Source organism: Mirounga angustirostris, unplaced genomic scaffold (genome assembly GCF_029215605.1).
Source record: "Mirounga angustirostris isolate CCGP_5_RB_7025 unplaced genomic scaffold, mMirAng1.0.hap1 SCAF_5, whole genome shotgun sequence".
In the NCBI taxonomy this organism is placed as follows: domain Eukaryota; kingdom Metazoa; phylum Chordata; class Mammalia; order Carnivora; family Phocidae; genus Mirounga; species Mirounga angustirostris.
In genome coordinates this window covers 136,880,578-136,893,451 of record NW_026991713.1, presented here as the reverse complement: position 1 = coordinate 136,893,451, position 12,874 = coordinate 136,880,578, and positions in this window count along the sequence as shown.

Sequence of the window (12,874 nt, the reverse complement as noted above, 5' to 3'; positions counted from 1 at the left end):
AAATGTTCTATTCTTTTCTCTGTTTTAAATGATCAGCTCCTTCATTTAAATGACTTGCTGGAAACATGTCTCCTAATGAAAACCCCATTATGCTTTTTCATAACTTCTGACTTGAGTGAGTTCAGCACCGGGCACAGAACGATATTAATTTAAAAAGAAAAAAAAAAAGATACGATGTAATGAGCTGTGAAAAGACTACGTCTGGAAAGAATAACACTGAAAGACACTTAATATAGGGCCAATTATTTGACTGGCACTTAGATCTTGCCGTTTGTAATAACTTCAACAGAAGAAAATTCCAAGATAGAGATTTTCTCTACAACATGTACAGAAGATATAAGGATACCGGATAATGATCTTCAAACTGGGACATCTCCGAACACACATATAATCTGTAGTGTCTTTACACAAGTTAGGGTCTCCCTGAGTGTCATGTGCTTCATCTGGAAAGGGGTATGTGTGTGCGTGTGGGGGATCAATGGCATTTATGGATCAGGGCCTTACAAACACTAAATGAGCCAATACATGTAAAGTGCTTAAAAAAGTACCTTCTCCAATAAATATTAATGACTGTTATCCTTGATGGCATTAGTATTATTGTTAGGGTATTGGATACTAGGAAAATATTGTCAATATATTCCAATGCGGCAAATAAATCAAGAAATGCATTATAATGTTACCCATGGTATATTTATAATACCTATAAAATAATCTTATTTGAAAGGATATACAAAAATACTATTTAGAGAACTCTACACATGTCAAAAAGACTGTCTCTTCTTTTCTTTTCTTTTCTTTTCTTTTCTTTTCTTTTTTTTTTTTAAAGTAGGCTCCAGGCCCAGTGTGGAGCCAAGAATGCCTCTTCTTCAAGGCAATCCTGAGGACATAATAAAGATCATAGCAAAGAGGTGGCAAGTGGCATTCGAAGGTACTGTGATGATGAAATTGAAATTTGTTTTCTGAAAGAATCTGAAGAAGAAAGGGTCATATCCTGCATTTCAATGAAACTAAGATGCATTGTTATTGACAGAAAAAAAATAGTGCCAACACAGCATGAAACGGCCAGGCGGGGGCGCTTCCCAGCCGGGAGCCAGGTGGACGTGCCCATCATAATGATGGCCAGGTGGGGTGCCTGATACTCAGCCACACAGCTGGGTAATTGCATGTGGCATTTCCAGGGCCAACATGGATGGGCAGCCAACAAAGGACCACTCCATTTGTACCAACAAAAAAAAACCAAGGTGGACAGAGAGCAGATTAAAAGCGGTCCCCCAATAAAGTTCCCCTCCTTGCCCAGTTTCCTGGCCTGAGCCAGTTTTGAAACCTGAAACCCACCAGCAGGGGAAGAGTCGGACCCGTGGGGAAATCTTGTATGATTGACAGACAGCAGATCCCACTACAAACTCAGAGAGCTGGTAACCGGACTGCCGCCCTACACCGGAGACAACATTCTCCCTAGAGCTGATTTCCCTGGTTCCTGTGCCGTGGCCGGTGGCCGCTGCTTTGGCCAGGATATCATTCCGCTACGGGGACTGGGAACAGTTACGTGGCAGGTGAAGCAGTGTATGTGTAGCATTTTGTCTCGTGGGGATGGAGCATCCTAGCCCTCTGGCATAACGTCGTCCGAAGAGACTGGGCCATCTGAATGCCCTTCCGCACGTCACACCAAGCCGCAGTGGACGACCTCGTGCACGTGGAGGAAGATGACCGAGAAGCAGCTAACACCTCAGAGTCGTGGGCTTTGGGGGCGGTAGGTGCTGCTGGGGCTGCCACATTGCTGAGCTCTATGCAGCTCTGGTGGTCAGGGGCCTGTGGGGCTGCCCAATCTAAATAAAGGGTAAATCCCTGCGTTGCAAAGAAGGGGGCACGGTGCCTAGAAGGAGGTCCGGAAGCAGCATCTTCCACACCTGGAAACCTCACTCAAATTCATACACTGGCTGACTCAAAAGGCTATTGTCCCCTTTGAGTGAGGCTCAGAGCAGGGAAGGACACTGCAGCAGAACCCACCTGTTGGTCCACATGACCCAGAGACTCTGCGCTGTCCAGATGGTGGGCAGCAGGGAAGGATGTCCTGTGGGGTTTATGGCAGAGCCCACTGTCAGGTCTTAAAGCAAATCCCTCGGGTTCTGGAGCAAAGCCGTGCCAGGTGGAGCAGAGTCTTAGACTTTCATAACAACTCGTGGACCTGGTAGAGATGGGAGCCTACGGTGACCTGCCCCAGAACTTCTCACCTCCAGCTGGGCTCAGTCAACCCGCCAAGTGACAAGCGTGGGTGTGCTCAGCACACACACCCAAGTAAGACAGAAGCGGTATGTCTGGACTTAGCAAGCTGCCACAAGCAAAGTGCATATTCGGGTCGTCCAGACCCCATGCTCTTCACCAGTGTCATCCCAAGGCATTTCTCCCTCCACTCACGCCTGGTCCTGCACACCTGCCTGGGAGGAATCCCTGACAGCAGGTGGAGGTGAAAATCCGCAATGTGGCTCGTGGATGTTTGACACACCTCCCCCGCCCCTGCCCCTTTTCTCTAAAATTGATCCTTGGCATATCCCAATTTATATTCAGCATTGCGTTCTTTGGGACCCCTCCTATCTACTCCATTTCACAAAGGTGTTCAAAAGCCAAACGTTGTGAATGGTAAGCATACAATAAGGCATTGAAATAAGATCATGCAGAAAATAGAAGGAATTGTGGCTTGCTTTTTCATAAAGCAAATCTATCTCTAAAATCTCCAAAGGGAGATTTTAATATTTAAATATTAAATAATTTAATAATTCTCTAAGAGAATTATCACCCATACCTAAAAACCTTCTTATAAAAGCTATTAATCAATACTGACTGCTGTCAAGATGACAAGGGCCAAGGGAAAGCTTTGCGTTAAAGAACTCTTAATTTAGACACCACCCTCTCTTTAAAACGATCTTCAGTTGACCTCAAACACTATAGTAGCTAAAAAAAAAAAAAAAATCAAACATGAAAGGCAAATTCAGAATAACCTAGGGGATATTTTAAATATGAAAAAATCCTGGCTGTCTTGACAGCTTTTCTTTTTAAAATGTCAGCAGCAAACATCACTGTTCAGAAGACCGATTTCTAGTTATCTTTCAGGATGGGGAAAAAAGATGGTCACAAATTAAACCGAGGACAAAAGAGAAAAGAGAGATCCTCAAATTTCTTTGCATCAGCATGAGTCGGGGAAAAAAATCTCTCCACATTGTCAAAAGAAGAACTGGAGACAAAATGTCTGTGAACTGTAGCCAAGGTGAGCACACATTTTTCAGACTTTTTTCAAGCAACTTCCAGGGAGAGATAAAAGGTGTGGTAACTCTTCACAGAGAAGTATGGATGATTTATCTACTCAATTATGCTTCATGTCAAGAGGCACCAAAGCAGAAGATGGGTCTCAAAGAATGACCACGTCCAGCACTGCAGTTCAGAGCTGAGCACCGCATGGTCCAACATCGCTCCAAGTAAGATGCTCACTTCTCTGTGCTATGATTAGTGCTTTGGACGTTTTGACCATGATGAGTCAAGTGGCAAAATTACTAGCTACCGCTTACAATATTAGCTCATGCTCAGACGCAAGTAAAGATGGGCTGCTGGGAAGGAGGTACTCTCTGACCCCTGAGCAGAGCTCCCTCTGCTCATCCCCTCCACCGACCTCACCTCCCCGCCCCCCAATCCCCCTGCAGTGAGGTCTGCTAGCGAAACCCAGCAGGTGAACAGGGAATGGCTTGACAGACGTCCCAGTCTCCCCACACCACAGTCCAGACCCATGCCTCCACAAAAATGAAAATTAATTCCTGATTTTATAACAAGTGTGTCCTGAGACTAGTCCTAGAAAATGGTTTGGTTTTTCCAGATCATGATCTTGTTGACCTTCAGAGGAGCAAGAAAAATCTTACAGTTGCTTACAAGAGCATCTTCACCCAGTTTCCATCTGGCTTCAGGGAGGCAGTCTCCATCCCCTCCTGCCATGCTGATACTTGAAATGCTACTATTTCAGATCTTTTTAGTCCTTGTTAAATAAAGGGGTCATAATTTAAGAATGATTAGAGACTTGACCTGGCTCTATGTTAATCCATCAAATTATTTTCTGATAGCAGAATGAGAGGGCCCAAGACCATAAGTAAACAAGGGACCCTGACGGGATGCCCAAAGGAAGACGGGGATCTAGGCAGCAGAGATTCAAGGCATTTTGCATGCTTTACCTTTTTTTTTTTTTTTTTTTTTTTTAACTGGCTCTGTAAGGGAACTTGGCACTACCTGGGCCTAAATTATTTTTAAATGACCAAAGACAAAAACCCAAAAAAACCAAAACCCACATTTCTTAAAGAAATCTCTCAATTTCTGGGAGTAATATAAATAGGGTTGGTTTGGATATTTTAAATCAATAGAAGACTCAACATTTTTTATTCTCATCACTAGTTCATCCAATTTTCACCTTTAAGGAGAGTGGCCAATAGGCGTTGCCTCTTCTCATGTATATCTTTCCATCTGTCCTTTCTGCCTTTTAAGAAGCCGGCTGTGATCTTTCTTCTCCAAGTTACTCAATCCTGCGTGGGTCTCTCGGAGTGCTTTCGGACCACTGCAATGCCATAGTGGTTCTATTTGCTCTTTTAAAAAAGAGAAAGCTGCCCAGAAGAAGAATTGGCACGTTTCCAGGGTAGTTAGGACATCTTGAGTCTTTCGTGGCCTTGCTGATGAGAAAGTCGTTCCTGTCTGCAAGGAGTGGGATTCCTGTCAAAACTGCAAAGAGCAGACAGAACAAGGGATAAGTCAGCAAAAGAAAAAGCATAAACCATGAAAGCTGCACTTGAACATTTTTAAAAAAATAATTTAACTGAATTGGGGTGTTATATGCACAATCGACACACTCAAAATTTAGCATTTCCGGGATGCCAGGGTGGCTGAGTCTCCCTGTGAAATGAAACGTCTGCCTTCGGCTCAGGTCATGATCTTGGGGCCCTGGGATCAAGCCCCGCATCGGGATCCCCGCTCGGCGGGGAGCCTGCTTCTCCCTCTGCCCCTGCTGCTCCCCCTGCTTCTGCTCTCTCTCTCTCTGTCAAATAAATAAATAAAATCTTTTAAAAAATCAGCATTTCCCCTGTTCCATGAACAGTTTGGGACCCACTACAGACTTACCTGCTTCTGACGGAGGCCGGGGGAATCTGCCATCTGAACAACCCCCGTTAGAAAGCATGCAAAGCTCCAACTCCAGAAACTCAGTTTCAGCCCCACAAAGATGTCATTGCCAGCCTAACACGGTATAATTAATCCCCTCATGCTCTCCCTGTCTACACAGTACAATGTAACTACAGGCATCACCTCCTGACTTCCCCCAGGTGAGTAATTATTATAATTAACAGTTAGGGAAGTTACCAGAACAGACCTATGCTGTGTTACAAAAAGAAAAGTTGCTGTTTTGCTTGTACATTAGTTTCGTGTGTGTGTGTGTGTGTGCGTACATGTGTCCATGCTTGTGTGGTGTGGGACACACGTATGTTGCCACCTACCAAAGGAACCAATCTTGGTTGCTTTCTTTCGAATCTGAGCTCCTGAGGGTCTTGCGTATTCAGAGAGGGCTGCAATCTTGGTTGCTTTCTTTCGAATCTGAGCTCCTGAGGGTCTTGCGTATTCAGAGAGGGCTGCATCTGTTTGAATCTCCGTCGGATAAACAAATATTTAAATGTAAGCAATATTGGAGAGATTGCTTTAGGCGCTGAAGCATAGCATGGCATTTAGAAGAAAACACAAGCGGGTTGGCGCCTGCATGGCTGACGGCAGAGACTGGGGTTTCCACGGACTGGCTCGTTTTCTTGCAGAATTGACTTGCAAAATAATTCAGGGAAGGTGATTGCACGAGTACACGCCAGAGCCCAGTTCCTGATGATCCCACAGTCCTAGTTTGGGGTGTGTGTGTGTGTGTGTTTATCATGGAAGAGTGTTGAATTTTATCAAATTATTTTTCTGTAAAACTGACAATAGTATGTGTTGTGTATGTGTGTGTGTGTGTGTGTGTTCCTCATTGTGCTCATGTGGTGTACTGCACTGATTTATGTTGATAGATTTCACCATCCTTGTATTCCAGGAATGAATCCCATTTAGTCATGGTGCATAATCCTTTTAATACACTGTTGAAATCAATGTGTTAGTATTTTGTTGGGAATTAAGTCTATATTAATACAGATTTATAATTATTTTTAGGCATTTTTATTTTAAATCCTTTAGAAAATAAAAAGTGGTGTTATAAACCAATTCACAATAATATTTCTTTTTAAAAAATATTTTTCCATGTACTTACCCTTACTGGAGAACTTTATATTTTCACATGGTTTGAGTTTCTGTCTGTTGTCCTTTCATTTCAACTTAAAGATTCTCTTACACTTCTTTTAAGTCAGGTTTAGTGGTAGTGAACTCCCCCAGCCATTGTTTGTCTGGCAATGTCTTAGTTTGTCCCTCTTTTTTGAAGGACGGTTTTTGGTTTTGCCAAATATAGGATGCTTGATTATGCGGGTTTTTTTTCTCGGTGTTTTAAATATACCATCTTACTGCCTTCTGGCTTCTAAGGTTTCTGCTAAAATATCTGTGATGAACTGCTTTTCTCTTGCTCTTTTCAAGATTTCCCCTTTGCCTTTGTCTTTTGACAGTGTGATTATATGTCTCACTGGGTTCCTTTTGGTTTATCTTACTTGGAGTTTGTAGAACTTCTTGGATTTGTGTGTCTTCCTCAAATTTGGGGAGTTTTCAGCTATTATTTCTTAAAATCATCTCTCTGCACCTTTCTCTGTCTCTTCTCCTGAGAGTCCAATAGTTCATGTATTTGTTCACTTGATGTTCCTCAAGTTCCATCCCTTAGGTTTTGTTCACTCTTCTTCATTCTTTTTTTTCTTTTTGTTCCTCAGATTTGAACATTTCAAATAACCTGTCCTTAAGTTTACTGGTTCATTCTTCTACCTGTTCAATTCTACAGTTGAACCCCTTCAGTGAATTTCCAATTCAGTTACTGTATTTTAGAGCTACATAATGTCTGTTTTTTTAATAATTTCTATCTCTTTGTTAATATTCTCATTTTGTTTATATATAATCTTTGTGATTTCTTTTAGTTCTTTGTGTTTTCATTTAGTTCTTTAAACATACTTCAGTCCATTGTTTTGAAATCTTTGTGTAGTAAGTTCAGAGTTTTTGTTTCTTTAGAGTTGGTTTTCCTGGGATTCCTGGGTGGCTCAGTCAGTTAAGCATCTGCCTTTGGCTCAGGTCATGATCCCGGAGTCCTGGGATCAGGTCCTGCACCAGGCTCCCTGCTCAGTGGGGAGCCTGCCTCTCCCTCTGCCCCTCCTCCTGCTTGTGCTTGCTCTCTATTTCTCTCTCTCTCTCTGACAAATAGATAAATAAAATCTTTTAAAAAAATAGAGTTGGTTTTCCTTTCACGTTCACCAGACAGATATTCCTGACCTACAAGGAACAAATGGGGAGGTGGGTCGAGTAAAGCCCATGGGTTAAGCTGAAGGTTATGGAAATAACTATCAGGAGAGGGGAAAAAGTATCCCCCAACATTTCCTTGGTTTGTTCACTTAACCAATAAGTGAGACAGTGAAAGAATGTGGATGGAACAAATCATTTTGGTTTTAGCTACCTGGGACAAAGTTGATCTGAAGCCTATGAGGTGTGATATTAAAATATGTGAGAAATGTCCTATGAAGAGGTTAATTATGGTGCTAGGTTAACCATACCTGAAGAATGCACACATGCATCGATAGTGGGCTCCGTCTAATGACACAGTGTCCTCACTCTTTATAAGCAAGCATTTTCAATTTTGTACTCTTGTGGCCTCCACTGTCGCCAACTCTAGAATTTGAAGGCCTGGGAAAACTCAGGCCTGGGAAAACTCATTCCTAGGGCAGTTCTGCTTTCTCTGCAATTAACTAACCCAGCCTCAACTGGGGGCCACATGCTGAGGAATGACTCTTGAGCACCTGAATCAAACCCTAGACTTTCCACACATCCTTCCTCAGTTCTGAATTCAGAATGGAATGTGAGGCAGTCAGTCTGATGCTAAGTGGTTAGACCTGACTTTAACCAGGCAGGGTAGACTTACTAACACTGAGAGTGATCAAGAAATTGCAATTATCTTGCAATTTAAAACAAACAAGTATTGTTTCATCTTTGAAATCTAAAAGCCCTGTTGTTGGAAAGACTTTTCTTCCCTGTAGTCAAATCTTTGCCTCAGTAACTCTGCTCGGGAAAAGATGAGCCTGTGTAATATGAGACCAATACTCCAACCCCTCCTTCCCCATTTTGGCTGAAGGCTACCAAGAATCATTCAGACATATATGGTGAAAGTTGCCATAAACTACAATATTGTCCAAGGCAAAAATTCTTATCGACCAACATCTATGGTCCAACATCACTATTGTGAATCAGCTACTATGTACAATGTTGGTCACTGTAAACTACAAGGTAAAAATGCCCTGTTCTCAACGAAGCTACAATCCAGATTTTTTAAAAGATTTATTTATTTATTTTTAGAGAGAGAGAGCACATGGTGGGGAGGGGCAGAGAGAGAGGGAGAGAATGTCAGGCAGACTCCCCACTGCGTGTGGAGCCCAACTCAGGGCTCAGTCCCACGACTCTGAGATCATGACCTGAGCTGAAACCAAGAGTTTATGTTCAACCGACTGAGCCACCCAGGCGCCCCCAGATTTTAATTTGCTTCCCAAACTTCTATTTCTCTGTGTTTCTCGGTGTTCTCAGTCAATGCATATGGAAGAAAATACCCGAAATGAGGAAAAAGAGTCCTTTCCTACACGAAGGGCATCACTTACCCTGGAAATGCCCAGGAGCAGGGGAGAACACAGCCTACTTAGTGGCCAGGAAGAAGACCAGTACAAGTACAAGGATTCAGAGTTCAGAAAACGGATGGAGGGTTTGTCTTCCATTCAGACACACATCTACCTGGCAGGACAGACAAATCCTTTTCTCTGTTGTGTGGAGTTCCCAATATATTTGTGGCACTCAATAATCATTATCCTCTCAATAACTAGCTTGGAGAGGCAATCTCGAAATAATCGGTTCCTGGACTGCTATTGCAATTTCAAGAGCAATAGAGAGCTACATTGAGTGGTATTTCTGAGTTGACAAAGGAAAAATTTAATTGAAACTATAAGTGACCTTCAAATGTCAGAAGTAAATAAAATGATAACAACAGTATTTTTGACAGCTATCACCAACTAATGGGAATGCTGTAAAAACTCATGATCAGGGAGCATTGGCATATCCAATATGTACCCGACTCATCACCATAAATTTTGTCAGGTAAGTGCTCAACCTGATAATAATCTTACATCAGTGCACGGAATTAGCTTCAGCTATGTGGATAGGAAGACAGGGAGGGAAAGGATCATCTCCATAACAATGACAACCTCCTGTGCTGACAAATAGCTGAGAGATTGGGAATTATTTGCATAAAAGGAAAAGCAAAAATTGTCAAGGAAGATGATGACAGAGCCTCCCATCACTTACATTCTATGACCTTCCTTCTTCTTTAATTTGGGGTGTTTTCTTCTGATGTGCTTGTATGATTTCACACACACACACACACACACACACGTCCGTGGACAAAAGAAAAATACAATTCCTACAGCTTCTCCCTTTAAAGGAGAGAAGATACGTTTGTCCCAGTACCACATGAGCTTAGCTCCTTTGAAAGGTGCTGGCATCTGGAGATGCAGAATTTTTAACCTTCAAGCTGATTCAGCTGGTCAGTGACTGGCTTTGCTGAGGTGTCACAGAGAGATTCACCGGGGTCAAGGGCTGTTAATTGATTTTGCTGCTTTGTTGAATACAGCAAGCCCTTCTTGCTCACATATTTCAATTTCAAATATTCTCTGTGCATAATTCCAAAGCAATGCGTAAGTAACACTAAAAACAAAATGATAATACAGACACACTGCCCATAGTTGCACCCATCTCACAAATATTTTATAAGAATGAATGAAATGTTTGAAGAAGGTATTTAAAATGTATTTTCTATTATGAGGGAAAAACTTATAGTTCCTAAATAGTCCCTAAAACCATTGTAATTAAATATAGTATACTATATTTTTAAAATTATTTTTATAGTATACTATATTTTTAAATTACTTTTAATAATAGTATACTATATTTTTTAAATTATTTCTAATAATTTATTAATTATAAATTGTTTTTAATTATTCTTAAATTATTTTAGTAAGTTATTTTAAAAATAAATTATTTTAATAATAAATTATTTTAAAAATAATAAATTATTTTAATAATAATTAAATTATTATTGATATTTTAAAACTGATACATCTAAGAACTTTGTATCAGTACAAATAATGTACATTATAGTAATCTATACAGGTAATATTTAGGCTTAGGCCAAAGACTAAATCCAACCAACTGCCTGTTTTTATAAAGCATGCAAACTAAAAATGTTTTTTTTTACAATTTTAAATAGTTCTATATGTTCTACATAGCACCCTATTTTTGCCCCTAAGATAAAACCTAAAATATTTACCATGCCCCTCTTTACTGAATAATGTTGCTGACACCTCCCTGATTAAGAAAAAAGAATTACATACAAACAAGAAACCAAATCCTACATACAAGTGCCCTTACATGTCTAGAAATAAGCGTGTCTAGTATGTGGGCTGATGGTTCCTAACGTCTGTGTGTATCCATCTCTTAGAAAGTGGACAGCTTAGTCCAGTCCTGCTCAAGAGATGTGAAAGGTGCTTGCAGATGCATAAATGTCAACTTTTGATGGAAAAGTTTATTAACAGTAGGAATATGAATTTAACCTGTGACAGACACAATAAACAGGCACTTAGAGAGAGTTGTATTGGCCTTTTCCTGGGCACACAAAGACCTTCCTTCTGTCTGCCTTCTGTCCTGAAGGAATTTTGTCATTTTACACTGCCCCAGAACAAAAAGGACCGTGGCATGCAATTTCCTTCATGTGCTTTGGCCTTTTTCTTATGATTTCGACCAATACAGAATTTTTTTCCCTACGATGTGAAGATGGACAGAGTGCTGTCCTAACATGCCAGGAAATCTCTATCCCTGCGTTTACCCCGTTGATTTGTAATCGTTTTCATATGCTCGATAGGCCATGAGATTCTCGAAGGAAAGGGCCATGGCTTAAAATAGCCATTCACTTTTGTGCCTGTGTCTTGTCACCGCTCAGTATACATTAATTGCAATTGCAATCGTCACTATCACTGGTATCATTTTTGTTTGTTTTCCACCATAGCACAATATGTGCTATAATCAAGATCAGCTGTTCGAAACACCTTTGGCCTTTCAAGGATAGAATTATTTACAAGCGAACACTCGTTTGAGCTTGCTTTAAAACAAAAGAAAGGGGGTAAGTTTCTTCTGTACATGTCTGTCTCCAAGGCAAAAAATATCGAAGCTCAAAAGTTTACTAAGAAGTGGCTGCAGACAAAAGACCTTGCTACGAGTCCAGTTTGATCAGAGCTGACATTCGCCGGAGGCCAAAACCAAGGTGTGACTGGAGACTAATACACATTTGGCCTGGTGTTTCTGTAAGCAATATCCAGTCAGGAGTCAGGCCCTGTGAAAATCATTTAAAAAAGGCTTGGCTAAAAATACTTCCAGATAGTTGCTTTCAGGCACTAAGGAGGCAAAAGGGCAATGGTAAAAAAAACAAAAAACAAAACATAGACTCGATTTCTATCTCCTAAAACAAAGCAGTGTACATAAATTCTATTGGTTCTAAGATAGTAGACGTGACTGAATTCATTTTGCAATTTAGTTTTGGGTAATATCTAGTAAAATAAGTGGTAACCCCGGATGTATGCTAAATTTAGAAAGAAGGGACAATAATCTTTTATCGCGATTATTGAAGGTAAGCCCAGTAAATTTTTAAAATTAAAAACGTAAAGATGAACAAGCCGCTCCAACCAGGGGCTAAATTCACCTGGAAGAAGATACTGAGTGAGTATAAAACCGGAAGGCAGGGAGAAGTTAAGTAGTAACTGATGTTTTATATCTTCCTTGCACAAATGAGTGCTTTGCTCTAACTCCGAGGAAATCAGAGACTCAGACAATTGGTTTAACCACACCAATTAGACGCAGGAGTCTGGGCAAACGTTCCTTCTGGCTCTACATCACGTCACGCATTCCCGGGTGGAGGCTTCCTCTGGACTCGTCCATCCGTGAGGCCATGGATAGACATGCTGCTTGACGTGTAGCCTGATAAAGACTCCCACTCGCTCCTTCAGCCTCTGACCTCCATTTGTCCTGGGTCCAGCGTCGATGCAAAGTGTCTGCGTATCCATGTGAGCCACAGACACTGGCACGTGAGAGGCAGAGGGCGGGAAAAGGAATGTGTTATGGGAGCAACAGATGTGCCAGGCGGCTCTTAGATCTTACCTCTCCACATGCTCATCGATGGGGCCACGGTTTATACACTGCAGCAGGTGCATACACGGCGACATTAGGGAGCACTGAGCGGGATCCCTCTGCCACGTCAGGAAACAGTGTGGTTGGCTCCACACCCCCTGCTATGGACGGATGTCTGTGCCCCCCCAAATTCATAATGTTCAAACTAAACCCCCAAGGTGGTGGTGTCAGAAGGCGGGGCCTCTGGAAGGTGGTGAGGTCATGAGGGTGGAGCCCCCAGGATGGAATTAGTGTCCTCATAAAAGAGCCCCCAGGGAGCCCCCTCACCCCTTCCCCACGTGAGGACACAGCCAGAAGATGCCGTCTGTGGACCAGGAAGCAGGTTCTCATGAGACGCAGAATCTGCCGCCACCTGGATCTGGGACTCCCCATCTCTAGAAGAAATCAGTGCAGACGGTTTATAGGCCCCCAGACTGTGGTA